Source organism: Octodon degus, unplaced genomic scaffold (assembly GCF_000260255.1).
Source record: "Octodon degus isolate 3935 unplaced genomic scaffold, OctDeg1.0 scaffold00011, whole genome shotgun sequence".
NCBI classification, from domain to species: Eukaryota; Metazoa; Chordata; class Mammalia; order Rodentia; family Octodontidae; genus Octodon; species Octodon degus.
In genome coordinates this window covers 9,121,840-9,127,221 of record NW_004524587.1, presented here as the reverse complement: position 1 = coordinate 9,127,221, position 5,382 = coordinate 9,121,840, and the positions used below count along the sequence as shown (strand labels likewise).

The 5,382-nt window shown below is 43.6% G+C and overlaps 1 protein-coding gene across 1 annotated transcript in view; it reads left to right on the top strand.

Moving 5' to 3' along the window:
* Positions 1–4,935: 4,935 nt before the first annotated feature.
* Positions 4,936–5,382, top strand: part of Tat (tyrosine aminotransferase) — a 10,229-nt gene continuing 9,782 nt past the window's right edge. Inside the window, exon 1 of the mRNA XM_004625800.2 lies at positions 4,936–5,067. The gene's annotated coding sequence lies outside the window, so the exon portion shown is untranslated. The remainder of the gene's footprint in view (positions 5,068–5,382) is intronic.

Below are 5,382 nucleotides of genomic sequence, written 5' to 3'. Positions count from 1 at the left end.
TCATAAAATTCTTCATTTATGATCTCTTGTGGTTCTGAGTGTTTACTGGGAATAACCAGGTGGATCTCCCTTGGGGTTTCTCGTGCAGTCACAGTCATCTTGGGCTGGTGTCACCCACAGGCTCAGACAGGTTAGACCTCCCAGAAGGCTCCCTCGTTTACTTGCCAGGCAGTTCAGGGCTTCTCTGTGCCATCTCTCTAAAGCAAGGACTCCTTACATGGAGGCCGGGCCCTAGGGGCAGACAGCTAAGGCTGGCCAGCTAAGTGGCCATGTCCTCGGAACTGTCACAGAGACACTTCCTCCTATTTCCACTGGGCACAGCAGTCACAGGGTGTTCCTTGATGGATGCTGAGACCTGTGATGGGGCTGAGGTTCCAGCTACGCACAAGTAAAGGAACACCAAGTTCCAACTGGAGAAAAATGGCTAAGTTAATAGGCATGGATGGTTGTGCAAAGCACAAAGCAAACATGCTGGTGTTATTTGCTAAGCTCATGAGAGAGGTGACCAGGGGCACCTCAGTCAGCAAACACATGAGGGTTTCATTTCTTTATTAACCTTCTGAGCTCTGATGCAAAGTGAGTGGCCTTAAGCTCAAGTGGTCCTTCCCTGGGGCCTATAGCTCCTTCCGAAGCATGAGACAAACCCAAATTGAGGATCATTCTACATCAAAGCTTCTGAGATTGTGAAAAGCAAGGAAAGTCTCAGAAATCATCCCTGACCGGAAGAGACTGAGGAGCCACATGCACTGAGTGCAAAGTGGTACCCCAAATGGGAGGCTGGAAGAGGAGAAAGATGTTAGGAGAAAAATTAGTGAAAACTGTGTGAAGAATGGAGTTTTCTTAGTATGAATAGACAAGTATTTGTTTCTTAGTTGTGTTATGATCATCGGGATGGTAAAAATAGGGAGAAACTGGGGAGGCATATGTGGGAACTCTGGACTGTCTTTGCAACTCTGCTATACATCTAAAACTATTCTAAAATAAATATTTTAATTCAAGAAAAGGAACTTGAAGCAGGTATACTTCTATATTGTGACAGCTTTTTCCTTGTCTATCCTATAGTGTGCATGTATGTGTGTGTGTGAGAGAGAGAGAGAGAGAAAGAGAGAGAATTACATGAGGTAATGTAATAATGTAAGCCAAACACTATCAAAGTACTCTGTAAATGTAAGACATTATAAATTATCAAAGTCCAACCTATCTCCTAATCCTTCCTTCCTGAATTTCACACCCCACCTTCTATAAATACACCTGACTCTGGTTTGCTCTCTGTTACCACTCCTTCCATCGTTTCTTTCTCTTGGGTTCATGTGCTATTAATTGGCAACTGGTGAAAAAGTTTCAAATGTGACCTGTTCAAAGCATGGTGCCAGACATGGAGGAGGACACTGAGACTGAAAAGAATATTCCTTATTGCTTCAGGCTACTGGAGAAGTTAAAGCATCCCTATTCCTTTGTACCCAAATTCAATGGTCTGGATGGTGATTGAGTATGGAAAGATGCAACATTAACAACTGAGGACCAACAAAAGGCAGATGAATAGTCCATGCCTAGCCCGCATGCTTAATACATTATTTTCCTATCCCTCTTTTAAACATGCCCTAGGAATATGCTCCTCTCCACCCTCCTTTTGAAACAGGGTCTTGCTCTGTTGTTTAGACCAGTCTTGAACTTGCCATGTAGCCCAGCCTATCCCCAAACTCATGACACTCCTGCTTCAGCCTCCTGACCATTGCCATTACAGTTGTCCATCACCATGTCTGTCTAGGGCTGTGTCGTCTCAGCCTACTCACTGACTCCTCTAAAGAGAGGCAGGTTTGCACTTCTGGAATCTGGAGCCAGAGTTTGGGGCTCAGACTCCAACTCAACACTGACTACACTGTGGGACTTAGTTTTTGTCCAAGTGAAGGTAGAGAGGAGACAGGCTGTCCTTCTGGAGTGACTGACTTAGGCATGGTGTGTCCAAGACTACGTGGTACAAGGAGGGTGTCCAACCCGCAGGGGCAGAAGAAAGAGGGGCATGGAGACAGTTCTATAAAAACAAAGGCCCAGGGTTGTAGGTAACTATTAAAAGAAAATTTGCAAAAAATGGAAGAAAATGTTCCTAATATATTCTAAAAATGAGGCCCACAGCATATAAAACTCTCATACATAAAATATGAATGTATCCATAGGAAGTACAGGGATTTCAAAATGTTAGTTGTGGATAAAATGATAAACAGTGCTTATCTCTGGATGGTCAGATTACTTAAAAATATGATTTTTAATCCAAAAGTGGAAAGATAGTTGCCAAGGGTTGGAGGAAGAGGGGAAAGGAAATTAAGGGTTTAATAGTTACAGAGTTTTGGGCTTGGGGAGATAGCTCAGTAGAATAAGTGCGTGCCTGGCAAGCGCAGGGTCCTGAGTTCAGTCCCCAGTACCAGAAAAAAACAAAAACAAAAACAAAAAACAGACACTGACCAGTTACAGAGTTTCTGTTTTGCAAAATGATAAAGTTCTGGAGATCTATGTCACAACCATGTGAATAGGCAAAAAACTGCTGAAATTGTACACTCAAAAATGGCTAAAATGATAAATTTAAAGTTATATTTTTTACTACATCTTTAAAAATTAAAAAAAATACTTTTTTATGGAAAACACAGCACTTGAATACTTAAGAAAAAAATTGATGGAAGTCATTGTTTGGTTCTTAAATGAAAGGTCTTAACGGCAGCCGCAGTGGCAGCGGTTTGTGTGTCTAAGTTTATTGGCCCTGCCTGTGTTGAGTTTATTCAGTGTCAGCGAAGCTTCCTGTGTGGAGTTAGGTCCCCTCTTTGTTCTGTCTGCAGTCTGAAGACCTGTTTGCCTTGTCTATCTTCCCTTGTGACCTAGGTTCTGTTGCTGTTATAGAAGAGGGGTGAGGGTGTGTCCATTGCAGGGACCCCAGGGGCTGCAGCCCCACCACCCCCTCAGCCCCGCCGATTCTGCGTCAGCAGCCCTGTTTGCAGGACCATCTGCCAAAATCCTGTACTGCTCACTGTCCTTTGATCTGTAAACCTGAAGCAGAGCCAGGTTGGGACACAGGAGGCCGGCCCATGACCCCACCGCAGCTGTTTTGTTGCTTTACAACTGTGTCCTACACCAAGGTCTTAGCAAAGAAAAAGATGAGTCCTTCCTCATGAGATAGGTGAGGGGCCTGAACAGACAATTCCCAAACATAAACAGTGAATAAACATAATAAATGACCATGAGTAAAAGGCACTACAGATACACTAAGAATGATGGAGAGGATGGTAATTTTTTTTTTTTCCAAACAGTCAGGGGGGCGTCTAAGATTGGTCTTCCCTCTTGGTGAAATCTCTGTGACCTGCAAAAAATACCACGTTCCCACTCTGCTCATGACTCTGTTGAGTTCAGTCCAGTCTAGCCTGCGAGGCATACTTCTCCCTACAGGGTACATTGAGCACAGGTGCCAGACGGCAGAGCTACCTCAGCTTTTCCTCCTTTCTGTCTTTGGTTGTTTCAGAGACAGCACTACGCATTTGTGTCTTGAGACGGAGTAGCCATATTGCTAAGCTTCAGGATCCAGGTGTAAGTATTAGGACTTGGATTCTCTTAGGAAGGGCTGGGATCTTACCCTCACCTGTGCTTCTATTTCTCCACTGGTAAAATGAAGCAATAACTCCTTGCTCCTGTGGCATGGGTAAGAGGATGCATCAGATAATTTCTGGAAAGTGCTGAGAGATGGAAGATCCTGAAAAGCAAAAAGTTTATTTAACCCACAAGAGACTCAAGTCACTAAAAACTAGATGTTTAGAAAGAACTCTGGTAACAAATCTGTATCAAGACAAATAAACAGATAGGATCTGAGCCCCGGGAGTCTCTGAGCTCTGTGTCAACCTTTGAGGGGAGATGTTTTTTGTAGGTTCAGAGGACCGCTGGAGCTGCTGCTATGGATGTTGGGTCTTTCTTTGGTTTGTATAGATGTTACCTGGCACCTGTTCTCCCACGATCTCTAGAGCAGGTAAATGAAGAAGATTGCACACACAGTATAAGAATAAAGTTGCAAGGTTTGGCTGCCCTGCTGGCCTTGTGCCTTTAAATTATTGGTTGAAAGGCCCTTTACTTCTTCCAACTGCCCAATTTGCTGTAACTGAAATTCAAAACCCTGTGGACTGATAAGGAAAGGAGTCTGAGATGTACAAAGTTAAGAAAGATGTTGCCAAACAAGGTGTAGAACATGATCCATTATGTGTTTTGAAAATCTATAAAGTTATGTATCTATCTATTATCTATCCATCTATCTATTCACCTTCTATCATCTTGCTAAATGGGCAGAAAGGCCCAAGTTATTACCATTGCCTACTCCTGGGAGTGAGAAAGGAGGGTGGCGAGGGAGGTCTCTCACTTTACATATTTTTGTATTGTCAAAATTGTGGCAGGTTGTTTTGTGACAGAAAAAAAAATCTTTAAATAATGACCTACACAGCTGGGTGAGGTGGGTATCCTTGCAATCGAAGCTAGTTGGAAGGCTGAGGCAGGAAGATTGAGAGTTGGAGGCTTGCCTAAGCAACAGGGTGGGACTCTGTCTCAAAGTTAAAAAAATAAATAAGTAAATAAAAAGTTTGGGAATATAGCTCAGTGGTAGAATACCTGCTTAGCACAAGTGAGGCCCTGGGTTTGATCCTAGTTACACACACACACACACACACACACACACACCCCTACTGTAATTGTAACTAAATTCCAATGGTTTTTTCAAACATCTCATAGAGCATTTGGAAAAGGGTTAACACAATTCCAGTTGTCTGAAGGGAGGACAAATCCCTGATTGGTGGGTGGCAGTAGGGTTAGGGGTGAAAAGCAGAAGAGTGGGAAGGGGTGGGGGAAGAGGCACACAGGCGGGCTTAGCTTTCACCCGAAACCAATAGAATAAAAGCATCAGGCCCAACGCCCATTAGCGGAGACTATTTCAGAAGTCAGAGTTGTCCTTGAGCTCATCGCCACCGCCACCGTGACTTGGCAGAGAACAACTGGTGAGAGCTGTCAGGTTGCACCACTGGAGACCGCTTCTCCTGGAGGTGGAAGGTAAACCCCACGCTGCGGCTCATCTGGTGGCAAGGATGGAAAATTGTCCTTTCTGATGTGGTGACTGCTTTTTCTGCCCATGCTTATGAAATGCTAGCCTTTCCCAGCTTCCTGTAAGGGCAAGAGACACAGTGTTGAAAAGCTAGGGAGGCCCTTTCTTGGAGTCTCTGCATGGAAAGGAGGGAATACACGTGTCTAATGACTTCACTATTTTTTTTTTTTTTTTTTTTTTTTTTTTGTGCTTCTGGTACTGGACACTGAACTCAGATCTTTTACACTGAGCTATATTCCCAGCACTTTTTTTTTTTTTTTTTT